Source organism: Schistocerca americana, chromosome 3, assembly GCF_021461395.2.
Source record: "Schistocerca americana isolate TAMUIC-IGC-003095 chromosome 3, iqSchAmer2.1, whole genome shotgun sequence".
NCBI lineage: Eukaryota > Metazoa > Arthropoda > Insecta > Orthoptera > Acrididae > Schistocerca > Schistocerca americana.
Window position 1 is genome coordinate 302,590,899 of NC_060121.1, and position 19,141 is coordinate 302,610,039.

At 46.6% G+C, this 19,141-nt stretch overlaps 1 pseudogene; it reads left to right on the forward strand.

Annotated features, from left to right (window-relative positions):
• LOC124606043 overlaps positions 1 to 19,141 on the forward strand; it is a 54,867-nt pseudogene that overhangs the window by 22,649 nt on the left and 13,077 nt on the right.

Here is a 19,141-nt window from a genome sequence, read left to right on the forward strand (position 1 = left end):
CCGACAGCGAGAGAGGTGGGACATCTGTCCCCCCTCCTTAACGAGGCACACACCTATAGCCAACAGGCTTGGAGTACAGCTAGATATTGCCAGGGAGCTGATTCAGCCAACAAGTCTGGTGAGTGTCTTAACACCGCAGGCACGTTCATTTGCCAGTATACGTATGTTGGAGACCGAGTCTGGCACTGCTGTGGCGGGACACAGGGGGATGAGCGTTACTGCGTATCGCCACTTGCAATCCCGAGAGCCCCTTTCGTGGGTACCTCCGAGGCCGTGATCGTCTAGTTGTTAGGACATTGCGTTGAGGCCGCAATAAGCCAGGTTCTAATCCTGGTCACGGCAATTTTTAATGTTTTGCCTTGTTGCTGCTGCAATGACGATAGCGCACCAGTGTTCGAAATCACAATGCTATCTTTATTTTTCTCTCATGACCGGCAGTCACAGTTTGCACTGCCATTCCATTATTAACAAGTAATAAATGCCGCCGGCCCGGAGAGTGGACAGCTGCGTTAGAGGTTAATCTGTAGTCGAAAAGGGCAGTGGTTTAAGATGCGATGGGTGAGCAGCCAGTTGCAGCGGAGGGGGAAGCTGTGGCGTGTACTGTGTCTACAAGTGCGCACCGCATACTATGATACTGAGCTATACTGTCTTTACGTAAACTTGTATAACCAGGTCTTGCTGGACAAAATTTTGCTGTAACATGTAGGAAAAGCTGAGTTCCGTCACCGCGACGCGTCGGTGAGTACAGTTACTTCGAACGCAGATATTGAATGGGTCAATGTGCGTGTCTTTATTTGCCCCCTGAGGTCGAAAACTTATTTGAAGAGGTTCTAACAAGGGAACCTCCCCATCGCACCCCCCTCAGATTTAGTTATAAGTTGGCGCAATGGATAGCCCTTGAAAAACTGAACACAGATCAATCGAGAAAACAGGAAGAAGTTGTGTGGAACTATGAAAAAAATAAAATATACGAACTGAGTAGTCCATGCGCAAGATATGCAACATCAAGGATATTGTGAGGTCAGGAGCGCCGTGGTCCCGTGGTTAGCGTGAGCAGCTGCGGCACGAAAGGTCCTTGGTTCAAGCCTTCCCTCGAGTGAAAAGTTTAAATTTTTATTTTCAGACAATTATCAAAGTTCAGGCACTCACACATAATGAACTTCGCTCTCCAAAATTCCAGGACATGTTCAGATTTGCTTGGACATATGCAGGATTTGACGATCTACACACGTAAAAATTTGAAAACGTATGTTTTGACAGAGCACAGGAAAAACTGCGCGACTGTGAAATTGTTGCATTCATTTGTTGCAGTTTATGTGACAAACTCTTATGTTTTCATCACTTTTTTGGGAGTGATTATCACATCCACAAGAAACCTAAATCGGACGAGGTAGAAGAATCTTTTTACCCATTCGCCAAGTGTACAAGTTAGGTGGGTCGACAACATATTCCTGTCATGTGACGCATATGCCGTTACCAGTGTCGTATGGAATGTATCAGACATGTTTTCCTGTGGAGAAATCGGTTGACCTATGACCTTGCGATCAAATTTTTTCGGTTTCCATTGGAGAGGCACGTCCTTTTGTCTACTAATCGCACGGTTTTGCGGTGCGGTCGCAGAACAGACACTAAACTCATTACAGTGAACAGAGACGTCAATGAACGAACGGACAGATCATAACTTTGCGAAATTAAAGAAAGTAAACTTTTCACTCAAGGGAAGACTTGAAGCAAGGACCTCTTATTCCGCAGCTGCTCACGCTAACCACGGGACCACGGCGCTCCTGAGCTTAGATTATCCTTAATGTTGCCTATGTTGCGCATGGACTACTCAGTTTGTATATTTTGCTTATTTTTTCTCGTAGTTCCACACAACTTCTTCCTGTTTTCTCGATTGATCTGTGTTCAGTTTTTCGAGGCCTATCCACTGTGCCAACGTATAACTAAATCTGAGGGGGGTGCGATGGGGAGGTTCCCTTGTGAGTCGTTACGGAGAGGTTAAGTTTGTCCTTAACGAACGGTGGTCAAGCCAGCACGAATTACAGTGTTTTAGCGGCGTCAGTTCCGTGCACATGTATGTTAAACAAAATATCCCCTCATATCTCAGTGTCCGAGGGTACCGCACACACATGACTTACACTGGTCAGACGGCAACTTGTTTTATCTGTAATTAGAGTTGTCACGTTCGCACGAATTGTCCTAAGCGTGTGTTCGTCTTTAAAAAAAACACCTTGGAGCAGCGCAGGAAATTGACCTTAGCTGATCTCGTGAAGGAGCCACAAGTAACAGCCGGAGGAGGACCACCTACAGCTGATGTTTTGCCGCAGGGTGATACGTTGTCGGGTGTAGAGTTTCCTTCGTTAGCTGCTAAACCTGAATCGCATAAGCTGACCACCTTAATGGACATGCACCCTTTTATCCACAACAGGCGTCGGACGTACCAGGGGAGTAGTACCGATGACGACATTGCCTCAGGACAGAGCGGTCGTCAAGATTCATTGCCGAACGTGCCTGAAACCGAAGTCTCAAAACAGATTGCAGCAGCAGTAGTTTTAGAAGCAGTAGGTGACACGGCACATGCGATGGAAGCCGCTGAAGTCACGCAGAACAATATGCAGGCAGCCCTCGAATCACAACAGTCTCCAGCTGTCTTGATGACGGTCGTGGCGGCCCCGGTTGAGGAATCACAACGAGTCGACCCACGACACGACCAGCCTCTTTATGTGTTTATGCAGAGCTTGCCTAGTGACGACGCGGTGTCTATGGCAACGGCGGGAGTGCCTCCCAATAATAACAAGGAAGGCAGTGCTCGTAAACGAACTGAAGCGTGCCCGGTCCCAACCCACAACAGACAAGGAGAGGGGCGTGGTGTTGGTCAACAACCTAGTGACAACAGATTACCTCCGTCTGCAACTCCGTCTGCAACGCAGATTCGTGACACGGTGCACGCACAGCCGAACACTGATGGCTTAGATCCTCCCGCGTCTCTCTCTGACGCGAGTTTCCCCTCTTACAGGGCGCCGTAGGAACTAAGCCCAGCCAAATGTAAATGCCGTGAGGAAGAAAAATACGCAGTCTGCGGCTAATGAACCTCGGATTGATGATAAAGACGTAGGTTCTCCGTCTTCAGCTAAAATGGACTTGGACTAAAGGCGAGTTTTCTTTAACCAGTTCGCAGAGTCTATCTGTGTGAATGGCTCAAGCTTATAAAATACTTTCTCCAAACATCAATAATATGACATCAGCATTAAAAATAGCAGCACTCCAACAATTTCTGTAGGAGTCGGAAGCAGATATTGCCCTCTAGCAGGAGGTTTCTATTTTATGCTTGTCCATCCCCGGTTTTAAGACTATCCAGAACGTGTCTCCAGAAGTGCACACAGGAACTGCTATCCTGATACGGGAGGGCATTCCAGTACATGCGATTGAACTTTTAGATTCCGGTCGAGGGATCGGCTGTCAAATCTATGGTGTCACTCTCGTAAACTTATATGCACCGTCAGGTACGAGCAACAAGTTGGAACGATCCCGCTTTTTTAAAGAGGTGGTGATATATCTGTTAAGGAGATGCCCTCAAAATATTTTAATGGGGGGCGATTTTAACTGTGTGCTCCATACCACAGACCAGGTTCCTAGTTTTAATTACTGTAAAGAGCTACACGATCTTCTACGGAATTTTAGCCTGAAAGACGTTTGGGAGCTTAGATATCCCACCCTAGTGAAGTTCACATTCTTCACCTCTACCTCCTGCAGCCGACTGGATAGGACGTACATCTCTGACAGTATGAGTTATAGGCTTCTTGCAGATGATGTTATTCCGACGTGCTTTTCCGATCATTATGCCCTCGCCGCCACTGTGAACTTAGATAGACAGCCTGCAAAATTTTTTGCGTTTTAATATTTCTCATCTGGATGACAGCGAAATGGACGATGTAATCCGCACTACGTGGAATGCCTGTTTTCGCTCGACTGGCAATTTTCCCTCCAAAGCTGACTAGTGTATCCATGTCGCGAAACCAAAACTCAGAAAAGGTTTAATTTAATATGGAGCTCGGGTTGCCCACGATAAGGAGAAGACATTTGAGTTTTACTATGCAGTATTTCGTGAATTGTACGACAACGTCGGTCTCACCAACGCCAACCTAACAGCAATTAAACGTGTCAAGGCTAAACTCATGAGCTTGAAACGTAAACAGTTGGAAGGACTATTGCTTAAATCCAAACCCACATCTGTCGTCGCAGAAGAACGAGCGAACAGGTATCACTTGATTCGGCACCAGTCCCGTCGCAGGCGCGAGTTTATTGATGGGTTGATGAGGGGAGCTGGGGGCCTCCTATAAAATCGGAAGGATATTGTTCAGACACTCCACCGACATTTTGGACAACAGTACTCCATCGTCGACTCAAATGCAGGGTCTATTGCCGATATGGTACAGGTTTTTGATAGAGATGTCACTCCTGCTGATAATGAAGAATTTTCATTAGAGTTTACGGCACCAGAGGTTTTCGAACTCATCTTCTAATCATTGTCCAAGAAATCCCCTGGTCCAGACGGTCTGCCCAAAGAATTTTATATTACGTTCTGGGATGCCTTAGGTAGCACCTCTACTGAGGTTGTGATTGAAATAGTGCGGGGAGGTCCTATTCCATTTGATTTCGAAGCATGAAGAATTGTTTTAGTTCCCAAGAGCCCAGGACAAAAGACACTTCACAGTTTCCATCCCCTCACTCTAATTAATTTTGATTACAAGACAGCAGCCAGAGCCGTTAACACCAGACTGAGCCGATACTTCAGAAACTCGTACGACCACATCAATCTTGCATCCCGGGAAGGTCAATTATGACACCAATTCCAGAATATCGCGATGTCATTTCCATCGCTGCGGCGACTAATGTACGATGTGCCTTGCTGTTTATCGATTTAAGAAAGCATTCGATCGTGTTTGTCACCATTACCTAGTACAGGTATTGCGTCAATCAGAACTCGACGGCCGGGTTCTGACTGTCATATGGAATATGATCACTTGGATACATGTCAGAATCACCGTTAATGGACAGCTGACAAAAGATATCAGCATCCAACGGGGTGTACCAAAACGCAGTCCGCTTTCCATGTCGCTTTTTGTTCTCTCCCTCGAGCCGCTATTGAGGAGACTGAGCGAGAACCTCACTGGACTGACGGTTTTAGGAGAGAATCTTACTGTCCGCGCCTCTGCAGATGGTGTTGCGGTTCTGTTACACCGCCACAATGATGTTGACACATTTAAAACAGTGATTGACACCTATGGACAAGCCAGAGGAGCCCAATTAAGTGAAGGCAAATGTAAACTTTTTAACACCAGGGTATTCGTACTGTCACTATTCCGTGGGCAACCGCTATAGAACGTCATACATCTCTAGCCATCATTATAGGTAAGGGTCCGTTGCGAATGGAAGCTCAGAATTGGAGGCGGACAACGGAGAAACTACAAAGAACTATGCTTGAACATACATGATGGGCAACAAGTCTCATCGAGAAAATCAGAAATCTCGACATATATATTCTGTGTAAAGCCTACTATGTAAAATGACAGCATAAAAAAAATTATGCAACTGTGTAGCAGATGTGTGGCAGGTGTGTGGCAGGTGTGTGGCAGGTAAGCTATAGTACCATCGCGACGTCTAGACAAACAGGGGGCTTGGCACTGACTGACATTAGTAAGAAGGCAAAATCTCTCTACATACGGAGAATCATCGTGATCTGTAACACCTACCCTCATACCGTGACATCGCAGCTGTTTCACATTCTCCGTCCTGCAAGTCTGGTGCCTCCAATTAACGTTGGTAGACTTCATTATCGAGTTTATTCGTGAATTCTACCTTAAAATGAGCTATGTAGGTGCAGATATTTTGCAAAAATCTGCCTGAACTACAAAACATTTGATTGGTGCATGGCGGAAGACTGCCAGTCCACCTTACGTTGAAGTGAAGTACCCAAACGTAACGTGGAAGACAGTATGGGCTAATATCAGTTTGGCCATACATACATCACCGGTGGCATCGACCTGGTATAAAGTTGTTAACAATGTAATTCCCACCAATGAAAAGCTCCGCCGCATTGGACTCAGTGGACCATGTGGCTTACTAGACACTGAGACACAGATTGAAATGTTCCGGCCAGCTGATGAACTGGAATGGGTCAGGCAGAAACCGGCCTTCTCGCCAGGAGTTCGGATCAAACCTTCACCACCGATCTCTTACTCTGGCCTGACTATAAGTTCTATCCCACAACGAAAAACAATACAGTGATGTGGCTGCTCGGAAATTTTGTCAACTTTGTCATTAATCTGAATGGAGATGGTGATACCCTTACATTTCAAGGCTACATGACAACAGCCTTGTGGCACAGGAGTCGGTTCCCACATACAAAGAAGTACTTTGGAAATATGTTACACACTTTACTTGAAAAGGAAGGAATTTGATAGTTCAATGAAGTTACTCAGCTGCTTATCAGTATCAGAGCAGTGGAGCACGAAAAAAAAGATTTATCAATAAAAAAATTTAAAAATGTGAGTTACTGACAGGTTTGGGGGCGACAGCGTGGCCAAGCCTCAACTTTCTTGACTCCTGTCCTCCCTGTCGGCACCTGCCTGCCACATACTCACCCACCCTTGGAAGTCAGAGAAAGAATACCAGGAAAAAAAGTGGTAGAGCACATAAAAAAATAATGGATAAGGCGTCGGATGTCTGATCCGAAGATTGCAGGTTCGAATCCTGTCATGGTCGTGCTTTTCCACTTCTGCAAAAGATGCATGCTGTTTTACTGTGGTGGTTGTCATTTAGTACCGCAGAAAAAGAAGGCGGTCGAAGGCTCTAGTTTAAGGCACCAGTCTCTTCGGAGGCGTGGGTTCGAATCCCACCGCTGCCAAATGTTTTATGTTCTCAAGACAGCAGCACTCATTACCCGGAAAGGAAGCAGCGCAGCAAGGCGCGACCGTCTCGTTCGTGAATTATTGTAAAGCGTTGCGTGGTGGAACCACGGGATTCATTGGCGCAATTTGGTCTCATAATTGCTGGCGTCAGTCTCCACGAAATGCGTCCGAAATATTACCACTTGTCCGCTAGTCAGTGAGTGGGTGGGTGGCTGCTTTTTTTGTTCTGTTATGAGGGCGCAAAACTGCTGTGGTCCTTAGCGCCCGGTCTGTGACTTTGGAAAAAGTAAGAAACGAAAATGGAAACCAGCAGCAATGGGAACGAAACTCAAAAAATTGGAGAAACTAAAAGCAGAAGGAAAGCTTAAAAACCTACTACAGAAAGGGGTTGGTTATCCCCAAAAAGAGCTTCAAATGACTGACGTCATCTCACTGGCACTAATGAACTCGAGAACGCGATCGGCTGAGCGCTTGTCATCTGCTAAAATTGACGATATATCAGGCGACAGCTGTAGACGGGCGCGTAACGGAGTAAAATAGGGTCACTCAATTAAAAGGTGTCTTACCGTCCACAGCTGAGAGCAGTGGGGACAGAGTGGGGGAGGATCGCCGCTTAAAAGATGTCGATGGCTAAAAAGACACTGCCCTATCCGGAGTCAAAATTACCTCCTCCCGACGACGCGTTCGGGAGGAAGAGGTCCAAGCACAACGAAGAGCTTTCATGTCCCGCAATTTATTATGGGTAAGTGTCGACCAATGCGTGTGCCATAAATGAACAACACGTCGACATAGAACGCTCCGTAGATCGGCGAAGGGAATCGATTGAATAGCTGGCCGAGGAAGAGAGACTGCAGCCTTGGCTGCAATATCGCCCGCCTCATTTCCACATATACCAACGTGTCCCGGGAGCCAGAGGAACGCCACCGAGACGCCCCCCAGGTGGAGCAAGCGTAGACAGTCCTGAATCCGGTGGACCAGAGGGTGCACAGGATAAAGAGCTTGGAGACTGAGGAGAGAGCTGAGAGAATCTGAGCAGATAACGTACTGTATCCGCTGATGGCGGCGGATGTGGTGGACAGCCTGGAGAACAGCGTAAAGCTCCGCAGCATAAACCGAACACTGGTCGGGAAGCCGAAAGTGATTTGGGTTGTCGCCAACAATATAGGCACTCCCTACACCTAACGATGTTTTCGAGCCGTCGGTGTAAATAAATGTGGCGTCCGTCATTTGTGCACGTAGAGCAGCAAATGCCAGACGATAAACAAGTGAAGGGGTACCATCCTTGGGAAACTGACGAAGATCACGGAGCAGGCAGGTCCGGGGACGGAGCCAAGGCGGTGCTGTACCCCAAGTTGCCAAGAAAGTTTTAGGAAAGTGGAAGGAAAGAGAATGGAGCAGTTGACGGAAGCCGACTCCCGTTGGTAGTAGGGAGGAAGGGTGGCCAGCATACCCTAAACCCAAAGAGGCGTCGAAAAAATGTCATGGGCCGGATTTGCAGGCATCGAAGACAGATGGCTAGCAGAACGACTCAGAAGGACTGCTCGCCGATTGGACAGCGGAGGTTCAGCAGACTCAGCATGAAGGCTTTCCACAGGGCCGGTGTAAAAACCTCCAGACACTACACGTAATCCACGGTGGTGGATAGTGTCGAGACGCCGAAGAATAGACGGCCGAGCAAACTATGCTTCCATAGTCCAATTTCGAGCGCACCAAGGCGCGATAGAAGCGGAGAAGGACCACTCTGTCCGCTCCCCAGGAGGTACCATTCAGGACACGGAGGGTGTTGAGGGATCGCAGACAGCAAGCTGAAAGATAGGAAACGCGGGAGGACTAGCACAGCTTTCTGTCAAACATGAGACCCAAGGATTTAGCGACGTCCTCGAACGGAAGGTTGACAGGGCCTAGATGTAAGGAAAGCGGAAGAAACTCCGTACGACACCAAAAATTAACACAAACTGTCTTACTGGGAGAAAAGCGTAAGCCAGTTCCGATGCTCCAAGAGTGGAGGCGATCGAGACAGCCTTGAAGACGTCGTTCAAGAAGGCTGGTCCGTTGAGAGCCCGAGACATCAGGAAGGAGACAATCCATAATTGAATTTATGGCAATGGCAAACAGTACCACACTCAGCACGGAGCCCTGGGATACCCCGTTGTCTTGGGAGAAAGTACTGGAGAGAGTAGTGTTCACTCGCACTTTAAATGTGCGCTCTGCCATAAATTCGCGAAGAAAATGGGGGCAACCGACCGCGAAAGCTCCAAGAGAACAGTGTCGCAGGATGCCTCTCCTCTAACAGGTATCGTATGCTCTCTCTCTCTCTCTCTCTCCAGATCAATAAATATTGCTACTGTTTGGCGTTTTCGGAGGAAATTGTTCATTATATAGGTGGAGAGATCAACAAGATGGTCAACTGCAGAACGATGCTTTCGGAAACCGCATTGGGCAGGTGTTAAAAAACTGCGGGACTCCAGCCACCAAGCTAAACGACAATTCACCATACGCTCCAAAACTTTACATACCCTACTCGTGACAGAAATGGGACGATAGCCAGAGGAGAGATGTTTGTCCTTTCCAGGTTTCGTAACAGGAACGACGATAGCTTCCCGCCATCGTCTGGGGAAAGCACCGTCGGTCCAAATTCGATTATGAAGGCGAAGGAGGTAACGCAGACTATGGTATGATAAATGCAGCAACATTTGTATGTGGATACCATCCGGTCCTGGGGCGGAGGAGCGAGAAGAAGAGAGAGCATGTTGAAGTTCCCGCATGGAGAAAACAGTATTGTAGCTTTCACGATTTTGAGAGGAGAAAGCAAGAGGTCGGAGTTCCGCGGCACGTTTCTTCGGGAGAAACGCTGGCAGGTAATTTGAAGAGCTCGAAATCTCAGCAAAGTGTTGACCCAATGAGCTACAAAAATGCGACGGGGTCCACTAAGTGTATCATGCGCGGCAGTGAGCCCAGAGACTGGTGATAAACTAGGCGCGCCTAATAACCGTCGAATCCGACTCGAAACTTCCGAGTAGGGAGTGAACGTGTTAAATGAGCTGGTAAAGAAGTCCCAGCTTTCCTTCTTGCTATCGCGGATAACGCGACGGCACCGCGCACGGAACTGCTTATAGCGGATACAGTTGGCCAATGTAGGATGGTGTCTGAAAACGCGAAGAGCACGTCGCCGCTCACGTATTGCGTCACGGCATGCCTCGTTCCACCAAGGAACTGGGGGGCGCCGGGGCAATTCGGAGGTGCGAGGTATTGAACGTTCCGCAGCTGTAAGAATAACGTCGGTAATATGAGTGACCTCACCGTCGACGCTAGGAAAGTGACGGTTATCGAATGTCGGTAGAGACGAAAACAGTGTCCAATCGGCTTGGGTAAACTTAAAGCGTCTCGGGCGCATTTATGGCAGTTGTGGCTGCAATCCAAGGACACATGGTAAGTGGTCACACGAGTGTGTATCAGCAAGGGCGAACCATTCGAAGCGTCGAGCTAGCGGAGCAGTACCGACCGAAACGTCCAAATGAGAGAAATTTGTCGTGGAGGCAGACAAAAATGTAGGGTCCCCAGTGTTGAAGACATCAAGATCCGCTTGGTGGAAGACGTCTAGCAATAGTGAGCCACGTGGACAAGGATGTGGAGATCCCCAAAGCGGGTGGTGGGCACTGAAGTCCCCTACCAGCAAATAGGGGGGGGGGGGGGGTGGAAGCTGACCAAGAAGATGAAGGAGATCAGCTCGTGCCATTGGTGTGGACGATGGAATGTATACAGTACAAAGAGAGAAGGTGTATCCAGAAAGGGAAAGACGGACAGCGACTGCTTGGAAGGAAGTGTTTAAGGGGATTGGGTGATAATGTAGAGTATTATGGAGAAGAATCATGAGTCCTCCATGTGCTGGAGTGCCTTCAACAGAGGGGAGATGAAATCGGACTGACTGAAAATGAGGGAGAACAAAGGGGTCATGGGGACACAGCTTTGTTTCCTGAAGACAGAAGATGGCCGGCGAGTAGGATCGTAAGAGGATCGACAATTCATCCCGATTGGCTCGAATACCGCGGATATTCCAATGGATAATGGACATAGGCTGGACAGAAAATGGAGGAATGTGGCCAAGGTTGCTGTCAACTGAACGACTGCTCAGAGCTTGCGACCGACATCGTGGAACGGCACTCAGCCGCAGGCAGAAGATCCTAATCCATAGGTTGTTCAGGAGCAGCTCCTGCCGCCTGTTGATCGGCCGCCAGCAGTGCGCCTCGGCGACACAGAAGACGGCTGAGGGCGGTTACCGTTAGGTGGTGCTGTAGATTAGACACGCCGTGGCGGAGAAGGAGAGGAACTGGGTTTCTTATTAGCCTTCTTGGAAACATGACATTTAGATGAATGAGGAACCGATGGTTGTGAAGTTGGGGTACGTAAAAAATCTTCACGAGTATGCTCTTTTTTGGAAGTCCGAGTATCTGCCTTTTGGGCTCGAGATTTAGCAGAACCCCGAGGAAGGGTGAGCCATAGAGTGAGCAGGCGAAAGTGGGGAGGTTGAACAGGCGATCTTTACGCTGGCCGATCTGACGACTGTGTCACTAAAGGTGAGATTGCAAGTCTGCATGGCCGCCTCCATTGTTGGCCGAGGAGAGGCAAGGACAGTTCTGTGTTTTTCACTCTGAGGCACAGTGGGCTTTCGACTGGCGAATAATTTTCGAGCAGCAAAGGTCGACACCTTTTCCTTCACTCTGATTTCCTGAATGAGCTTTTCGTCTTTAAAAACGGGGCAATCTCGAGAGGAAGCAGCGTGGTCACCCATACAGTTGATGCAACGAGGGGATGGAGGTGGACAAGCACCCTCATGGGCATTCTTGCCACACGTAACACATTTGGCCAGGTTGGAACAGGACTGGCTGGTATGACTGAACCACTGGCACCGATAGCAACACACAGGGTTTGGGACGTAGGGGCGAACGGAATTTATCTCATAGGCCGCTTTTATTTTCGATGGGAGTTGAACTTTGTCAAATGTCAAGAAGACAGTACGGGTTGGAATGATGTTTGTGTCAACCCTTTTCATGACCATGAACAGCCGTTACGCCCTGGTCAGACAGGTAGTGTTGAATTTCCTCGTCAGACAATCCGTCGAGGGAGCGTGTATAAACGACTCCACGTGAGGAGTTTAAAATGCGGTGCACTTCCACCCGGACAGGGAAGGATGTTTACCAGTGAAGTATGCAGCAATTTTTTGGGCCTGGAGGGTACTGACTGTTTCCAACAACAAGGTGCCATTCCGTAATCTTGAACAAGACTTTACAGGACCTGCAATTGGGTCGACACCGTTCTGAATAATGAAAGGGTTGACTGTGGAGAGGTCGTGACCTTCGTCAGACCGAGAAACAACAAGGAACTGTGGCAATGATGGAAGAACTGTCTGTGGCTGAGACTTATTGAACTTACGCTTGTGAGCAGGCATAGACGATGAGGAAACCATTGCGAAGAATCCCCCATGATTACCGGCTTCTCCGATGGCGCGCTCCTCCCTTGTGGGGGCCCTCTCTGAGGGCACTCCCGCCTTAGGTGATTGTTCACACCTCTCGAGAAACGGACGGAGGGACCGATAGGCACTTTCGTAAGTTATCAGCTCGGGTAATCACCCCTCCCTGGGCCTGGCCGTTACCAGGGGATACGCATGTGTCCTACCTGTCCACCCGGCGTGGGGAATTACGCGTTACCCCGTCACCGGCTACGCATGAAAATGCGTGGGTCGGCCTTCAGACACGCACAGGGAGGAAGAAAGAGAATGGGAAAAACAAAGGAAAGAAAGGAAAGAAGAGAGGTCTCAAACGCCGCAGCAGAGAAAAGGGTAAAGAGAAGAGGTAAGGAAAAGAGAAGGACAAAGGAAGGATAAAGACATGCAAGCAGAGAAAGCGAAGAATGTTTTACATTTTCGAGCGTATGTCTCCGGATGTATGCACAAAGGCTCTCTCACGGAGGGGGAGAGGGGTGGTGGCCGGGGGGGGGGGGGGTGCGGGGGGGGGGGCTTGGATGGGGGATAGGGAGGAATGCGGAAAGGGAGGGTATGCGGCCCAGAAAGGAGTGAGGGCCGCATTAGCTCAGGGTCCTAGGGTCCTGTGCTTGCTACGCACGTATCCACAAAAGGGTTTTGGGCCTCCGGGGGGGGGGGGGGGGGGAGGGGGGCTGGCTGGCTGCTTGCTGCGTTCCATATAGGGGCGCTTGGCTCGTTATCCATCTCGCCTCGTTGTCCGTTATGGTCTGGTGGCTGGGATGCCTGGCTCTCGTGCAGGAGGCCGGGATTCCATTCCCGGTGCCGGAAGTAAGCCTTTTTGTTGCTCCTATTCTGTGACTTGTCTTTTCTTTGCTCGACTTCGCTGTAGCTTGTAGAAAACTGGGTTAAGTATGATTCATGGCTACAACTGACAGCGAGAGAGATGCGACATCTGTCCACTTCTTAACGAGGCACATACGTATAGCCAACAGGCTTTGAGCACAGTTGCATATTGCCTGGGAGGTGGTTCAGCCAACAAGTCTGGTGAGTGTCCTAACAGCGCAGGCACGTTCATTTGCCCGTATACGTATGATGGTGACCACGTCTGACACTGTTGTGGCAGGACACAGTGGGCTGAACGCTGCTGCGTATCGCCACTTGCAATCCCGAGAGCCGCTTTCGTGGGTGCCTCCTGGTCGTGATCGTCTAGTGGTTAGGACATTGCGTTGTGGGCGCGATAACTCAGGTTCGAATCCTGCTCACGGCAATTTTGAAAGTTTTGCCTTGTTGCTGCTGTAATGACGATATCGCACCTGTGTTCGAAATCACAATGTTCTCTTCAGTTTTCACTAATGTCCGGCAGGCCACAGTTTGCACTGCATTCCATTATTAACAGGTAATGCCACTGGCCCGGAGAGTGGACGTCTGCGTGAGAGGTTAATCTGTAGTCGAAAAGGGCAGTTGTTTAAGATGCGATGGGTGTGCAACCACTCGCAGCCGAGGAGGAAGCTGTGGCGTGTACTGTTTCTACAGAAGGTTAAAAACACTGGTGGCTGAAAGTGCCGGTAGGTTTGCCGAGCAGTAGCCGTCGCAGACCTTTATTCTTTGATTCTAATCTCAGTTAAATAATGGATATCGAGAGACTAAAAGGTTGTTTTGATGAATAATGTAAAGGAAATCCTCTGGATAAATGGTTAGTCAGAGGGGATTTTGAGGACATACAATGTTTCTAATATGTGGTTGCTAGAAAGAAACTGAAGAAGCAAGGAAAACCCAAATTCCGTCTGAAGTGCTCTGAAATATGTCATTCAGATATCCTTTGAGCATAGACGCAAGGAAAGCGAAGAAGTACGGTATTCGAGTCAAATTTATCCGGGAGAGAGGTGAGACAACTATAGAAGATGTCAGAGTATTCAATAGAATATAGTGCAAAAAAGGAGCTGTTATCTGGTGGGTGGAACCATCTACTTTACCAAACAAAGAAGCGATATAAGTGATAGACTTTTATTTAAAGAAGCAAGGGAACAAAGAGACATATACTATGGAACCCACAGGGAAATGACTGCCATCAAGTTTTGACGTTGAACCTTATCAAGACAAGCAGTTGCAACGACCCAGGTCCAATGTAATATGCCCTCCGGGATGACATCTGCTGTTCTCAAAGAGGCGGTGTTTCCAGAGATGGTCACGCCAAATCCAATGCTATATCAACACTTTATACTTCAGGTTAAGCACCTAATTAGCACGCTGCCAGAAGGGAAACTACTACATCTATCCCACATCCGAATCTTATTAAAGAACATCGACCCCAAAATTCGTTTAATGCCAACATCAGCTCTTTCACCAAATATGGCTCCAATCAAGCACGCTATTATGCATAACAATTTCGTGATGATCAACGTGAATGTTACTAAAGGGTTGTCAAAGTAGTCGAATCTTAGAGCAGTACACCTGTTCACCAAGAATCTAATTCGTGCAGCAAGACTTTGAAATCTTGACATAGATGACCTTCAAATGATGGTCATCTCTACGAAAATTGAAGTAATTCCTCTGTTGAACATAGTGAAACACACGGTAGATCAGAAATATATCAAATGGCTTCAAGCTGTTGTAGGATACCCCGATAATTTTGAATTTTCACACAATAACTTGACTCTTTGCATCCAACCCACTGAAGTAATCACGGTAACTTACACAAATTTGAGGGGATTAAAATATGAGGTTTTTGCAACAGACTGTCTTCTTTATTTTAAGTTTTTTGATGTCAGAGGATCTTTTTCATATTTTCCTGACAATGTTCTGAACTTTAAGATTAATTTTACAGACCCTCGTATGATGCTTAATGTCCTTTCACTCATTTGATCTTATATCCTGTGGGAAGGTACAGTAACTGAAGCGAAGACTTTGGGAGAAGAACAATCATGTATAGAGAGGGACATAAAAAAAAATCATCCTTTCAAATTTCTGGGAATTGAAAGAAAGAGAGAGAGAGAGAGAGAGAGAGAGAGAGAGAGAGAGAGAGAGAGAGAGAGAGAGAGAGAGATATTTAGGAGACAACCAAATTACCCCTTACTATAGGAAAACTGGAGCTAGTGGAGAGTGCTGAATATTTTAACACTGTAGAGACGAGGGTGGTACTGGACAAAAACTTAAGTTTTGTTTGAGGACCTCGGATATACAGTTAAATATTAAGTTCAAGAAAAGGAGGCAGAGATATTCCCACCAACCATTGATTGCAGAGATACCGGACTACTTTACTGCTACACCTTTGAAAGTATGCTAAGGCAAAGGATCAACTATTTGATGATTCATCGATATGAAGTAAAAGCGAGTGTGAACAAAGGAAATTTTCGTTGGAACAACAACTTTATGCGTAAGCGCTCACCATACTAGTTCCGAAAGGTATCAGGATCAGCAAGAGAATTTAACATGATAAATAAATGGCGTAAAGTTTATTGGGCTTTCTTGTATTGTTTCGTCTTGTCTGATTCAATGAGTCAATCTCTCACAAATTATAATTTTAAACTTTGAAAACTGAGGTTGACCTAATTGGAAGGAAAGGAATATTTAGATGCGAAGAGGAAGTGTGTCAATATAGTTTCAAAAGAACATTATTAATTCTCCAGAAGCAACTGTTCACTGTTTAACTTAGTTATGTTTTCCACCATTTTCTAGAGGGGCTTGAGAACATAAATTTGACAGGAACAAAAACCTTTGTATTCTGTAAACAAACTGGAAGAAATGAGGGATAAAATGAAGATAGGGACTCGTGTGAGCACCTTCATTGCAGGAGAGAAGATGGATGTAATCAGGAGCTCTTATTTAAAGAGCCAATCATTTGTCACATTAAATGTTGGAATTGAAGAAGGGCCAAAGGCACGCTCTGAAGCAAAGTTAAAAGAGATTTTTGGGAAACGGAAAGAAACTGTAGCTGTCTTGACGCTATCTCTCACTATCACAGCTACAGCCACGTGGCGCCGCTATCATACTACGGGAACAGCATTTTCTAGTTGTGTAAGAACTAAAGCGACGCTTCCTGTGAGTATGGAAAATGCATGACACAGCCATTACCAAGATACTTCCTTTTCAAAGAGCTCGTTGTTGTCTAAAAGGAACGGTTTTGACGTCGTCGTTCCAAAGGTAACATGGTCGAGGGGTCTAAGGCGCTGGTTTTAGGCACCAGTCTCTTCGGAAGCGTGGGTTCGAATCCCACCGTTACCAATTTTGACGTCTCGTTTTTGCGCCACTGCAGTGTGTTCTCTTGGGGCAGGACGCAGCTCATGTGACAGCCGTGTTGTGTATGTAGCGTGGCCGAGCGGAAATTCAGTCAGTAGCTGTCAACATGTTCGGACACGTCTGCTGCTGCTGCTGCTGCTGCTGCTCCGTGTACGTGATCGCTAACGCCGGTTTCTAATATTTACTTTTGGTGGTGTTTGTGAATTTATCTGTTTCTAGGAGTCTGATAATGTGTAAGTTTGTTTTCGTCTGTTAAAGCAGTTATGTTTTGGAGGAATGTTCTTTTTACCGGTATCTCCTAGCCACTTAAAAATAATGGCTGGAATTGTGCGGAAAAATTCCCTGGTTTTCTCCTTCGAAAAGGAAACTCGTGCAGTGCAACCTACGGCTTGGAAATTCATGCTTGGCTGACCGACGTAATTGGTTTAAGTTCTGATTTAGTACATACGACTCAATTAGATGCCGATCAATACTGTGTCTTCGTAAAAAAAATTTAATTCTGTGATTGTTGAGAAGCTGTTGGCGAAGTGGGGTAGCGTAGATGAATTTGTACACAGAGGTTAGTCTGAAAGTAATGTTTCAATTCGAAAAGCGGATATCACGCACAGAACTGTAAGAATGCTGAATGATCCTATTGAAGTAGATAATCAGATAATTAAAGAGGCACTTTCGAAATACGGGGAGATCCAGCTCGCTGCCAACGAAAGGTGGTCTAAAGTGTACAAATTTCAGTGTTTCAATGGAATACGATCCGTAGAAATGGACGGCAAGGTCACTATACCGTCTTATATTTCAATTGCTGGTCATAAAGCGCATATCGTCTATTCAGGGCCCGTCCAGACGTCTAATATTTGCAATGAAACGGGTCATTTCCTTCAAGACTGCCCCGTCATGTTTGTCCTTAAAAATAGTCTAACGCAGCGTCAGAGGCTTACACTTAATGATGTTCTGCCAAACGATAATTAGCCTTTCCCGGCCTGTAATGATGGAGCTAGTACTTCTGATGTAACTGCCGTAAATGTCGCTCATTTTCATCCCTTGAATGCAATGACTGCTCTCATTTCTTCGACCCACGAATGCGATCTGCTAACTAAAATAAGACCTTTGACACAACTGAACACTGCTCAGACGATGATGCACTACAATCCAAAAGTAAACAAAAGCAGTGTGGTGAGGACGCGGATGAGCACATTGACAGTAAATCCGAGGCAGTGACGTCAGCAGCAGAGGCCCCCAGCCGCCTGCTGCGGTTACAATTGTATTAGAAGACATGGACGCGGAATCACTGGCTCAGACCACGGCGACGAAGGAGTCGAGTTTTGACGAACAGATAGCGACGGATGGGACTCAGCTTTGCGAACCTATAGACGAACAGCACTCCATCCCAGTCGCTCCGATGGAGGTTGCGGAAGTAACTAAAACTGGAACTGAAACTTGCGAACAGGACTCTGTTGAGGGCACCTCCACACAAACGGCTCAAGCCGAGCATCACAGGAAGGCACACACATTGGCTGCAGAGGTTCAAAGACGCTGGATAAAACGGCAGCCGAATCTCAAAACATCTCGTCACGCAGGTAAGCAAAAACTAGGGAAAAATGACTTGATAGCTAAAAATGTATCATATGAATTAATTACTGAAGTGTCCCACGAGAAAAACCTCAAAGAAACTTGCAAAACCCCACTGTAAAGTTAAATCTGACCTGGTTAAGAATCCGCTATCTAATTGAGACAGCCTAGTCAAACTCGTGAAACACTACTGCTAAGTGTCGACATGTTCTTGCAAACTTTCGGTGACAACAGCATTAATGATTTGCCGAATACGTCGATAAATGTTTTTATATAGTTTTTTCATTTTATTATTTCCAGGATCAATTATTACTTTCCTTAGAAGTAGATTTCTTATATGCCTTATTTTCGCATGGAAGCTACATGTGCCAGGCATACACAAACTACAAACATTAACATGATTAAGTCAACCGAAGATTGCCGCTCGAAAGGATTTCCTTTATGGATCAGCAACTAACACTGATTTGCTGCAAGAAGTCGCGATATTTGACTTTAAAGTTGCAGGCTATGTAGAAGTACTCAATATCTCACTAGAAACAAATATGGGGGGAGAAATTTTAATCCGGGAAGGAATCCCTGTAACCTACCACTCAGCAGACTCGGGCAGAGCAATAGAAATCAAAGTTTTCAACGTTACTCTTATTATCTGTACGCCCCGTCAGGGACCTCCAACGGACTGTAAAGGGCAAAGTTTTTTAAAGAAGAAATAATTTATATGTTACGGAAAAACCCACTACAACTTTTAACTGGAGGTGATATTTACTGTGTCCTAAATAAAAAACATCAGGCTTCCAATTTTAATGTTTGCAATGAATTGAAGCGGTTAGTCACCGATTTAAAACTCAGTGATGCTTGGGAAATTAAATGTACCACTGTTGTTGAATTCACGTACGTAGCTCCACCATCTCGTAGCAGGATTGATAGGATGTATGTGTCAAAAGGTATGGAA